The sequence below is a fragment of the Papaver somniferum genome, chromosome 3 (assembly GCF_003573695.1).
Source record: "Papaver somniferum cultivar HN1 chromosome 3, ASM357369v1, whole genome shotgun sequence".
Taxonomy (NCBI): domain Eukaryota; kingdom Viridiplantae; phylum Streptophyta; class Magnoliopsida; order Ranunculales; family Papaveraceae; genus Papaver; species Papaver somniferum.
The window spans coordinates 32,946,186-32,959,733 of NC_039360.1; the positions used below are offsets into that span (position 1 = coordinate 32,946,186).

Sequence of the window (13,548 nt, forward strand, 5' to 3'; positions counted from 1 at the left end):
TTCATTGGATTCATATTAGTATCTCTGATAGGAAAGATATAAAAAGTAGTCACAAACATCTTCGTCTCATTATTTGTGATTCCGCAACATCTTGTTTCGCTACCATACGATTAAGATTGTTGTGAGGTGATTGATTTATCTAGGATGTTCTTCGGGAATATAAGACCGTATTATCAATTGGTTCCTGTTCACCTTGATTATTATCAAAACACGGAACAAAAACTTTAGGGTTTTTCTATGGGAGACAGATTGATACTTTGATAGACTTGTTTGTGTGAGACAGATTTGTTTATTGTTAAAGCCTGCGATTTTGGGTCGTAGCAACTCTTAGTTGTGGGTGAGATCATCTAAGGGAATCAAGTGCGTAGTATCCTGCTGGGATTAGAGGCGTAGGGAGTACAACTGTACCTTGGATCAGTGGTAGACTGATTGGGGTTCAACTTCAATCCAATCCGAAGTTAGCTTGGAGTAGGCTAGTGTCTGTAGCGGCTTAATACAGTATGTGTTCAATATGGACTAGGTCCCGGGGTTTTTCTGCATTTGCGGTTTCCTCGTTTACAAAATTTCTGGTGTCTGTATTATTTCAGTTTCCGCATTATATTGTTTTATCTTTATAATTTAAATAATACAGGTTGTGCATCAGATCATCAATTAGAGTAATCCAACCTTTGGTTGTTGATTTTCATTGATTGATCCTTGGATATTGGTCTTTGGTACCATCCAAGTTATTCCTTGTATTTTATTAGTACTCGCAGTTTCTGTTTGACGAAATCAAATCAAGAGAGAGAGAGATATAAACACATTGATATAATTTTAATTGATTGAGTCTTGTTGATTCTCTTAAAAGTATATTCGAGTTTGTCCATACAAATTGCTAAGCGAAATATTGGGTGGTGTTGTTAGACCCCCGCTTTTTCAGCTTCAATAGGAGGTTGATTCGACGCAGAATGACCTAATGTTTCCTTTGCTTTCATGCTTTTATACAATGAGTTTAATCGACGACGTAATTTTTTTGAATCGATGATTAACCGTTGATGAACGGAGAAGAATGGAAAAAAAAGAAGAAGAAGAAGAGAAGAAGAGGGGCGGAGAAGAAGAAATAGAATGAAAATGAAAACCAGTTTTTTTTTTCTTTTAATTCATTTGATTTTCAATTTTTTTTTTACATTTAATGAAAATCAGTTTTTTTTATTGATTAGATTAATTAGTTAATGGAAGGTAGAAATATCTTAAATGAAAAAATATATATGAGGGTGTTTTTGAACTTTCACATAAATTTGATCTCCCATATACCATTTAGTCTCCACCTAGCATTTTAATCCCCCAAAGTCACACCCCCTCAAAGCCCCAATAATAAGATTCTAATTTAAAAATTGATCTGTGTACACAAATTCATCATTCTCTTATATCTTAATATCTTAGAGAATTTTCATTGGTGGGTGGGATTCTAATAAGAAATTGGATAACACGTTAGAAACTAAATACATATGTTATTTGACTAAGTTTTTGTTCAAAAACCTCCGATCAAATGTCAAGCCAAACATGAATTTAGAGATTTTACGTAGAAAAATTAAAAGAGTATTTGGGTTTCTAGAGACTCACGTACATAATTTCTCATTGAAAATTTCTTGATATATATATATATATATATGTAATACCATTCTATTCGGTGATTACTTTAGCTATCCTTGTGTCTTGTCATCCATATTTTAGAGTTTCCATACTCCATTGGAGATAGTTTTAATTAGGAAAGAACATAAAACATCCATTGAAAATAATTCTTTTTCTTTTTTGAGAAATCAAATAAGTAGGTTAGAAAGATTTTTCTTAATATAAATATAGGTTCCATCTTTATACAAGGATATACGTAACCATATTCAGCCTTTTTTGTGATTAAGAAAACTATATCATATTTGTAGATTGTGATTTTGTGACGAAAAAACCAGGGGAAAAGAGTCATTTCATATCTTGTTTCCTCTCTCACGGGCATTCCACAACTGACTCCATGGGCATTAGAGCGACTCGAGCACGAGCCTCTTAAGCGTGATTCAAGCACGAATCATACTCTACTATATAAAGTACATATAGAGCTTCAATCTCTACCATACCAATTTAAGGCATGAGATTCCACGAGTCTCGCCTTATGGGCCTCATAATTAGCTCACATACACGTCTTCTGATAGGCCCACTAGTCACATCAAAGAACGCTCTCAATCATGCATCAAGAGTCACGAGATCATCTTAGTCTAATACAAATTGAGAACTCTAGTATACTAACAAACCTTATCCTCGTACACGAGCCTCATCTCCAATATCATATACACATGTTTACGACAAGCATCATGAATCTGGTTGATACAAATTAAATCGTCACAAGGATGGTGCAAGCCAAAGGATGGCATGGGCCTGATTGATACATCCTTGGCACGAGTAAGATCAGTGCATGCTTTCAGCTCAATGCAGAAGAGAAGTAAGGAGGATTAAAATATGCTAGGAACAATCATCTTAGATTTAGGGACCAGAACACAAAGTTCTTTTATACTAGCATTCTACAAAGAGAAGTAGAAACATGATTACCTCTATCAAGGATACATGAGTAATATTAACAACAAACAAAAGGACATCCCTGATGTATTGACTTCCCACTTTACTCAGATTGAAAATACGTTTTCTATAGGAGATACAAATCCAGTATTGGATTGAAAATGATAAAATAACAACCATCCTCTTAGCAGAATAAAAATACATGGTAGTTAAGGAAATATCTAGTGACAAGGCACCTAGGCCAGATGGGTTTAATGTGAGATTTTTTCAACATAAATGGCGCATAGTAGGCCCTGGTATTGTAGATATGGTATATGATGTAGGACATCTACCTTATTTCCAAAGTCATTGTTATTTCCTTCTTAGTATTTTCTTTATTCAGAATTCTTGTTATTTTAGTTATGTAGTATCCTATATAAACAGGCATACGATTGTCTTAGAGTAATCAATCTTTTTATCAATCAATCTTTTATCAAACAATATTATTATCATCTTATTATTATTTTATAAGAATTCTCTTTTTATCTTTTCTTAATCTCTTTATCAATTTCGTCTAAATCTCATCTCTTTCTTCCTTCTCATCCCTAGCAATCTCCGTATTGCATTCTTCTCACTATCGTACTACATTAGTTGGTACCACAGCCAATGTTTCTAGATCCCTATCTAGAAACCGATCCATAATCGCTTTCGAAAACTCAAACCCAAATACCCAAATAAAAAAATATAAAAAAAAACCTAGTTTTCTTATTCTCGTTTCTGATCATGGAAGAAGTACCTGTGAAAGATGTTCTGCAGTATAAACTAGAATTATCAACAAGAATTCAAAGACACGCCGATAAAATAATGAGGCTTCGTTCTAAGTTTTATTTTGGGGAAGAAGATAGAAGGGAAATAAAAAAACTTCGTCTTGCCAGAGAAGATAAAAATCAAATATTGGAGGAGCTTGAAGAATATATATGGAAGAAGTTTCAAGAATTTCTGAAAAGGAAGAAGTCTGAAGAATTTCTGAGTATTATCGCTAAAGCTAAACGTGTCAGTAAAGAAGTTCAAGATAATTCATCGTCATCTAAAGGTGCTGAGAATGTTTCGGCTACATCTGTTCGTAACGTAGTTCCTAAAGAAGAAGAAGAAGATCAGGTTAAACAAGTCTCTTCTTCAACTCAAGAAGTTTTGTTGTCATATAAAGGTGCCTGATGTGATTTGTAGATAGTGGTAAAAGTGGTTCGATTTTCAGACTTGTGAAGGATATTAATTAGACTTAAATTCTAATATTAAAATAGAAAACTCACTAAAAATTATAGAAAACTCAATCAAAGATGATATCAATACTAAAAGAAACACTGAGGCTAAGATTCCACTATTTTCCAAGTTCAAAGTGATTAAACCAATACTTATATTTATGCAATTTTCTTGTTTAATTTGATTCTAAAATATTGCAACAAGTAGATTTTCAAAAGTAATAATTGTAAATACCAAGTATGAAGCATCAAAAGTCTTAAAACTAAGCATACTCCATCAAAATAGATCACAATCACTCAAATAAAAATCATATTCAATAATATTTCAAGGAAAATAATCATATAATTATTGCAAATAAAAAGATAAAATAGAATATACCACTTTTTGTTGAAAAAATAGCTTCCTCTATCGCCTCAGCAATGGGGTTTAGCTCCTCATATTAATCATGATCTCAAAATATGTGTTTGTTGATCAAAAGATGATTAAAAGAGTGAAAAGTAATAACACAGACTGTTTGCAACAGTGTATTGGTGTTGCAAAACAGCTGTTACAATGAAACTGTTACAGAAAAACTGTTGCTTTTTCGCTCATTTTAAGACCCTAAAATAAGACTGCCCTGAACAGCTTAATGTTCTTCAGCTTTTAAACAACGACATTGTTCTGCGACTGTCTACCGAGCGTCAATGTTCTTCGCGTTCTTCTTCTTCAACAACAACAGCAGCAGAAACAGAGTTTGGTAAAGCTCTGATTTCTTCTTCTTTGGCTCTCCTTAGGTTCCCAAACTCTCGACACCTCTTCTATATGACCCAAGACATCTATTTATATCAAAATACCGATTAAATCTCTCCCAAATCTTCCAAAATCTCTTCCTTCTCTTCACGGCCAAGTTGCGACAATTTCTTGTTTTAGGATTTCTACGCGTTTCTGAGCTTTCCTTTTTATTCTAAACTCTTCCTTAGATAGATACAAATCTTTGGGAAGGTTTACAGCGTTTTAATCTCTCTAAAATTCCCTAAAACAGGTCACACACGTGACTTTCCATATTTTCTGTTGTGAGAAAAATCCGTCGATTGAGCCCAGTCTAATCGATTTAAACACCCATATCAGATTCCTAGACCCATAAGGAGTCTATCCTATGAAAATCAGAGGTTTAATCGACCTCAAACTCCTCCAAATCACGATTGCCAAAACTGTTCTTTAACTGCACTTTTTCCCGCCAAAACCTGTTTTTGAATGTTGAAGATGGTTGCCCCTTATCCAGAGTAGGGGTGCGATTAGCAACTGCCTGGAAATGGGATGCCCCTTAGTAATTAGGTTACCCCTTATCCAAAGTGAGAGTCCGAATAGCAAATGTCCTCCGGGTGCTTTCCGACAACTTTTCGAGCCAATTTTTTCCAAAAATGTTTATTGCCAAAAACCTACAAAATAAATAAAACCATAATAAGTACAAAAATGAGCCCTAACAATATAGAATCGAGACAAATCGGACACAAAAATGTGTCTATCAAATACCCCCAAACCTATTATTTGCTAGTCCTCGAGCAAAAATAAAATAGAAATAAAATCCTAACTCACTGTCGCAGGCATCGTCGATTGCATTTAGCGTATGCAATAAGCCTTTAAACCCCTAGGTGTCCCTAGTGGCGGAGTGTTGTCTCCGGAGGGCTTACCAGAGGTATACCCACAAAACCTTTTACTCCAGACCCTAGCTATCTACACAGAACCTTGGCACTAAAGAATCTCCTTGGTTGGCATACTTATTGACTACAGGAGGAAGTACCCTGATGCGAAATTCCAATTGTTGTACACGAGTTTGCACTCAAGCATACTAAAATTCATATGAAGTGACAGAGCTCTACTCAGATAGTCGCACTATGGACATCAATATCCGGAGTCAAAACTAATCACATGGATAGATCAAGAAGATGGATATAGAAAAACATAGATGGTTTTGATGTTTACTAGGTGAACGGTGTTTCTCATATCTGTCTGAAGGCCTCCGCCAAAATGAACCTATCCTAATGGACTGAGATACTAGTCTGACTAATATCAACACACTGGCATATACAAGGGAACCAGTGATTGATAATCCTAACTCTAGGTCAACACAACTGGCATATACAAGGGTTCCAGTGGTCGACTTTATTGAATTTATTCCAGTTGGTCTGATGGTCTGGTCTCTTTTTTTTTTTCTTTTTTTTTTTTTTTTTTTTTTTTGTATCTCAATCACTCTAATTCACCCTAGCATTGGTAACAACTTGAATCGTGAGCCCCACCTAATCACTTAGAGAAACATAGTTTAAAAACAAAACAAAATAAAAAAAGAAGTGAAAAGGACTCAACGAGATATGGTGAAACTATCATGTTATTTCTAACACCTGAGCTCTGTGCTTTTATGAATAGACTCTTTAGATGTTGCCATCTAGTCAGATTGGTTCCTCAACTCCTACAACCAAAATGCTTCCATCCACTTAGATTGGTTAGTGCCATCCTTAATAGGGATAAATTTCTAGGCTCTGGAGTTTATTTATTGCAACGAAAAGGTAACAAAAAGTTCTACCCCACCCCCAAACTTAAATCTAACATTGTCCTCAATGTTTCTAATCAAAGAACAGTACCAAAAATATAAGTAACATGAGGAAATAGTAAAGAGAGAAGTCGGAAAGATAGTACCTGGGTGAAGTGTAACCAAAAACCTACAAAAATATTATACAACATACAAAATCGCCTCGATGGTCAATCAAGGTAAACAGGGTCCTCCAGAGGGACCTCCTCAACATCACCTGTAGGAAAAGGCTCTAAAAAGGGCTTCAATCGCTGACCGTTAACCTTCGAAGAACTACTACCATCTGGTGTCTCAATCTCAACAGCGCCATGAGGAAAAACAGTACGGACCACAAAAGGACCGGTCCACCGAGAGCGCAACTTCCCGGGGAATAGATGCAAACGAGTGTCATACAGAAGAACTTTTTGACCTGGAGAAAATGACTTTCGTAAAATATTCCTATCATGCACAAGTTTCATTTTGTTCTTATACTCCTTAGCACTATCGTATGCATCTCTACGAATCTCGTCCAACTCATTGAGCTGGAGCTTTCTTTGAGCTCCTTGTCAAGTGAAAAGTTTAAGTTCTTAATAGCCCAATAGGCTCGATGCTCTAACTCAACAGGCAGGTGACATGCCTTGCCAAACACTAAACGATAAGGTGACATTCCAATGGGTGTCTTAAACGCAGTACGGTAAGCCCATAAGGCATCAGTAAGCCTCGACGACCAGTCTTTCCTATTTGGATTAACTGTTTTCTCTAGAATACGTTTAATTTCCCTATTGGAAACCTCTACCTGACCACTAGTCTGAGGGTGATATGGGGTTGCTACTTTATGGGTAATACCGTATTGTTTCATTAAAAGAAAACGGTCTATTACAAAAGTGTGAACCTCCATCACTAATTATAGCTCGCGGCGTACCAAAACGTGTAAGTATATTCTCTTTCAAAAACTGGACTACGACCCTGTGGTCATTCGTTCTACACGGAACCGCCTCAACCCACTTAGACACATAGTCTACAGCGACAAGTATGTAAAGATAACCAAACGAAATAGGAAATGGACCCATAAAATCAATGCCCCACACATCAAAGACCTCAATCACTAAAATAGGGTTCAAAGGCATCATATTTCTACGGGAAATGGTTCCTAACTTCTGGCAACGCTCACAAGAAACACAATGACTATGGGAATCTTTAAACAACGAAGGCCAGTAAAATCCACACTGCAAAATCTTAGCAGCAGTCTTCTTAGCACTAAAATGACCCCCACATGCATGTTCATGACAAAAGGAGATAATACTAGACTGGTCACTCTCAGATACACATCTCCTAATAATCTGGTCCGGACAATACTTAAACAGATAAGGATCGTCCCAAAAGAAATGCTTAACCTCGGCTAAAAACCTAGAACGATCTTGCTTACCCCAATGTTGAGGGGTTCGACCAGTAACAAGATAATTCACTATATTTGCATACCAAGGTGATTGGGAAACAGAGAACAATTGTTCATCAGGAAAGCTATCCCTTATAGGAAGGGAATCACTAGGGGAACTAACAACTAGCCTAGACAAGTGATCTGCTACTACATTTTCTCTGCACCCTTTTTGTCTCTAATGTCTGGGGAAAATTCCTGTAACAATAGGATCCATCTAATCAATCTAGGTTTGGTATCCTTGATAAAAGGTATTTCAAAGCAGCATGATCTGTATAGATTATGATCTTAGAACCTAATAGGTAGGACCTAAACTTATCCAAGGCAAACACGATGGCTAAAAGTTCCTTCTCGGTAGTTGTGTAGTTCATTTGGGCATCATTCAGAGTTTTGCTAGCATAATAAATCACATGAAGTAATTTGTTTTCTCGTTGTCCTAAAACGACGCCTATAGCATAATCTGAAGAATCACACATAATCTCAAAGGGTAGGTTCCAGTTAGGTGCCTGGACTATCGGGGCAGTAGTGAGTAAAGTTTTAAGCTTCTCAAAAGCCTCTAAACAAGCATCATCAAAGACAAACTTAACATCTTTTGCAAGCAAATTGCAAAGAGGTCTAGAAATCAAGCTAAAATCCTTAATGAATCGACGGTAAAAACCTGCATGCCCTAGGAATGACCTAATATCTTTTACGGTTTTTGGGACCTGTAAAGTCTTAATAAGGTCAACTTTGGCTTTGTCTACCTCTATACCCTTTGAAGAGACGATGTGCCCTAACAATTCCTGATTTAACCATGAAATGGCATTTTTCCCAATTAAGCACTAAATTTTTTTCCTTACACCTAGTCAACACTAATGTCAAATGATGCAAGCACTCATCGAAAGATGAACCAAACACTGAAAAATCATCCATAAAGACCTCTAAGAACCGTTCTACCATATCAGAAAATATGCTCATCATACAACGCTGAAAAGTTGCAGGGGCATTACATAGCCCGAAAGGCATGCGTCTATACGCAAAGGTACCAAAGGGACAGGTAAAAGTGGTTTTCTCTTGGTCTTCTGGGGCAATAACGATCTGATTATAACCGGAGTAGCCATCTAAGAAGCAATAGTGACTATGTCCAGCTAATCGCTCTAGCATTTGGTCGATAAAAGGAAGGGGAAAGTGATCCTTCCTTGTGACCTTGTTCAATTTCCTATAGTCAATACACACACGCCATCCCGTGGTCACTCGGGTTGGGATTAATTCATTATTATCATTCTGGACTACAGTGATACCTGATTTCTTGGGGACAACCTGAACAGGGCTGACCCACTTACTGTCTGAAATTGGGTAAATAATACCCGCATCTAACAACTTAAGCACCTCTTTTCGAACTACCTCTTTCATGTTAGGGTTCAGTCGACGTTGCATCTCCCTAGAAGGTTTGGAGTCTTCCTCTAAATGAATCTGATGCATACACACAGTAGGACTTATACCCTTAATGTCTGCTATAGTCCACCCTAAAGCTTCCTTATTGTCTTGAAGTACATTTACTAGCCTACTTTCCTGATCACTATCCAAATTGGAAGCTACAATCACAGGTAAAGTCTCAGATGGGCCTAAAAACACATACTTTAGAGTATCGGGTAGTGGTTTAAGGTCCAACTTTGGGGGCTCTTCTAAAGAAGGAATTAGGGTAGTCTCAGAAACTGGTAACGGTTCGAACCTAGCTTTCCATCTATCAGTGTCTAACACAGGGGTAGAATCTAATAGAGCATTCACCTGTTCAATAGTGCTATCGTCGTCAAAATCTAAACCAAAATGGGATAGACAACTTTCTAATGGGTCTTCAGACAAGATGTTTGGTAATGACTCCTGAACTAAGGCTTCATCATGTTCACCTCCTCAACACATGTGTCATCTAGCTCATGAGGTTGCTTACTGACATTAAAAATGTTCATCTCCATAGTCATATTACCAAAAGATAAACTCATCACACCATTTCGACAGTTAATGATCGCATTAGACGTAGCTAAAAATGGGCGACCTAAAATCACAGGTATCTGGTTCTCTGGGTCAGGGACAGGTTGGGTATCTAGGACCACGAAATCCACTGGATAAATAAACTTGTCGACCTCAATAAGAACATCCTCGATAACACCTCGAGGGATTTTAACAGACCTATCAGCTAACTGCAGTGTCATCTGAGTAGGTTTCATTTCACCAAGTCCTAGCTGTAAGTATACATGGAATGGCAGTAAGTTCACACTGGCTCCTAAGTCAAGTAAAGCTTTTTCTACCCGGAAGTTACCTATTGTGCAAGCAATGGTAGGAGAACCTGGGTCTTTGTACTTTGGAGTTGTGGTGTTCTGAATGATTGAACTTACGTGACTAGCTAAAAAGGCTTTCTTATGGACGCTAAGTTTTCGCTTTCGCGTACACATATCCTTAAGGAACTTGGCATAAGCAGGAATTTGCCTAATTGCATCTAATAAGGGAAGGTTTATGGTAACTTGCTTAAAAACCTCCACTATGTCATTAAAGTTCGATTCCTTCTTTGTTGGTACTAATAGCTGAGGAAATGGGGCTCTAGGCCTAAAATCAGACCTTTCAGGAACCGAATTCACATCATCAAGAAACTTTATCAGTCTCTTCAGCTACTGGTCCTGAGAGGTGAGATCCTGAGGGGTGAACTACAGTATGTTCACTATCGGGCATGGTTACCTTATTGTCTACAACTCTACCACTTCTAAGGGTTCTAACAGCATTCAATTGATTCGATGGTTTTGCACCTAATTCATGAACTCCTCTAGGGTTGGGTTGTGTTTGACTAGGAAACTTACCTTTTTCTCTCAAAGAATCACTTATCAGACCAACCTGGGTTTTTAACTCGGAAATAGCCTGACTATTTTCTTGTCCTATCCTGTTACTAGCTTGTAGACTTGTTCTACGGATAACTGGAATTTTGCAGTTTGCTGAGTTAACAAGGCGAGAGATTCCTCTAAACTTAGGATTTTCTTATCTGACTGATTCTGAAACTGAGCTAGTCCTGAAGGATTCTTAGTATAGCCAAAACCTGGGGGAGCATTAGAATTACTAAACTGACCTTGACTTTGGCCCTTAGACCACGAAAGGTTCGGATGGTTTCTCCAACCAGGATTATAGGTTTCTGAATATGGGTCAATCTTTTGACGGTTATCAAATCTAGTGTTATTATAAAGAGCATTGGCCTGCTCTTCAATATTCTGGCCTTCCCAAAAAGGCTCCACTCTACCACTAGTCTGGCCCACTTCTAAGGCTTCTAACCTTTTTGCTATAGCAGCAATTTTGGCATCTGATTCATAGCCTCCTTCTACCCTATTAACGTTTCCTCTACTTAAAAGAATTGTTTTCTGGGGTGCCCTACTATTTTCCCATTGCTGGGTTTTTTCGGCGATTTCATTAAAAAATTCCATCGCCGCATCAACAGTTTGGTTTTCAAATCCACCAGTGCATAGAGACTCAACCATGGTCGTTGTGGAATAATCTAAACCCTCATAAAGGATCTGAACTAGCCTAACCTTTTCTAAACCATGATGAGGACACTGGGATAATAAATCATTGAACCTTTCCAAATACCTATATAAAGATTCTCCCTCTTGTTGTGAAAATGTGCATATTTGCGTCCTAATAGACGATGTTTTGTGCCTAGGGAAAAACTTATTGAAAAAGGCAGATGTAAGTTGTTCATATGTCTCAATTGACTCGGAGTCCAAACTATACAGCCACGACTTGGCCTTATCTTTCAGGGAAAATGGGAATAACCTAAGTTTCAAAGCATCATCATCTAAGCCTCTAATTCTTAGAGTACTACAAATTTCCTCAAAATCCCTAACATGGTAATAAGGGTTTTCATTTTCTTTCCCTAAAAAGATTGGGAGCATCTGTAAGGTCCCAGGTTTCAGTTCATAGGGTGCCTCCGTTTCAGCTAACTTAATACACGAAGGACGGGTAGTCCTAGTTGGATTCAACAAAGCTTTCAAAGTTGTCATTTCTGGAGCTATCGGAGTAACATGGATTCTCTCCTCAGTCAAAGAACGTTCAAAAACAGAATCTTCAAAAGCCGGACTTTCTAGATTAAGGTAATCGAGACGCTTCGAACTACTAGGTTTATCTTTAACAAATCTACCTAGTGCGTCTCTTTTACGTTCAGGCATACAACAAAATTTTTTAAATTGGAAGGGTAAGCAAACACAGATCAAGTCCGACTCGACCAAATCAAACCTATTGATTTCTAGCAAACAAAAAGCATGATGGCTCCACTTAGATTGTTTTTATACCAGCTTCTAATCCTTCGAACGAGAATTCGTTACAATTTAAGCAAACCCCTCTGGAATCAATCCGAGTTAACGTAAGTTGAATAGAGGCGAGGGAAGCTCGGTGGAGCTTTGATACCCAAGGCCTCACCGGTATTACAAGGCGGCGCAGTCACGCATTCAACTTACAGAAACCGTCAAGAAATTCGAAGTATGCTTAAAAGAGTAACCAATATTTTTCGAATGACTTTCCTGTTAAGCTCGTTACTCTATCGGTCTCGTTCTAGTCAAAATTTTAGGCTTAGGTTCGCGTAGGTTACGTGTTCCTAAAGCGGGCAAGAAGAGAACGGTGATGAAATCCGAACCCTTATCTTGTATGGCTAGGCCTTTCCCTTTACTAGAAAAATAAATGTCCATATTCAGTCCTCAACATATATGCATACGAAGGAGTCCAGTAACTCGCTGACAGGGGATTCACGAGTGTTTAGAATCTTACCTCCCGTTCCATACGGGGGCTGAATCGGTTGTAGTCGACTGGGCCACTGACTCTGATGTCTAGTGTACGAACCCAAGGTGCAGAGACAATATCGTAATTGTCCTCCTTCTCTGCAAACAGTTTATATTTAAGGAACCCTTCTTTAGGGTAATAAAAAAAATGTCCCAAAAATCCAAAAGTCCAAAAAAATAAAGAAAAATTACAAAAATAATAAACCCTAATACAGTTTTTTTTTAAATAAAATAAACAAACCTTAAACTAAAATTGTCTAAAAAAAGTATCTTCTTTTCTGTTCTTTTTGCTTTAATCTTTAGCTCCAATTCTTTATGAAATCACCAAATTCCTTGGCTCAATTTACTTTATGATCCAGAACCTGTAGACACAAGATAAATACCCAAAAACATAAAAAAAGACAAAAAAAATAAAAAATAAAAAAAATAAATCTAAAACCCTAAAAACAAGTTCGCGTCGGCGGCGCCAAAAATTGATGTGATTTGTAGATAGTGGTAAAAGTGGTTCGATTCTCAGACTTGTGAAGGATATTAATTAGACTTAAATTCTAATATTAAAATAGAAAACTCACTAAAAATTATAGCAAACTCAATCAAATATGATATCAATACTAAAAGAAACACTGAGGCTAAGATTCCACTATTTTCCAAGTTCAAAGTGATTAAACCAATACTTATATTTATGCAATTTTCTTGTTTAATTTGATTCTAAAATATTGCAACAAGTAGATTTTCAAAAGTAATAATTGTAAATACCAATTATGAAGCATCAAAATCCTCAAAACTAAGCATACTCCATAAAAATAGATCACAATCACTCAAATAAAAATCATATTCAATAATATTTCAAGGTAAATAATCATATAATTATTGCAAATAAAAAGATAAAATAGAATATACCACTTTTTGTTGAAAAAATAGCTTCCTCTATCGCCTCGGCAATGGGGTTTAGCTCCTCATATTAATCATGATCTCAAAATATGTGTTTGTTGATCAAA

At 36.9% G+C, this 13,548-nt stretch overlaps 1 pseudogene; it reads left to right on the forward strand.

Moving 5' to 3' along the window:
* Window positions 1-11,315: 11,315 nt before the first annotated feature.
* LOC113362403 lies at window positions 11,316-11,415 on the forward strand (annotated as a pseudogene).
* The last annotated feature ends 2,133 nt before the right edge of the window (window positions 11,416-13,548 follow it).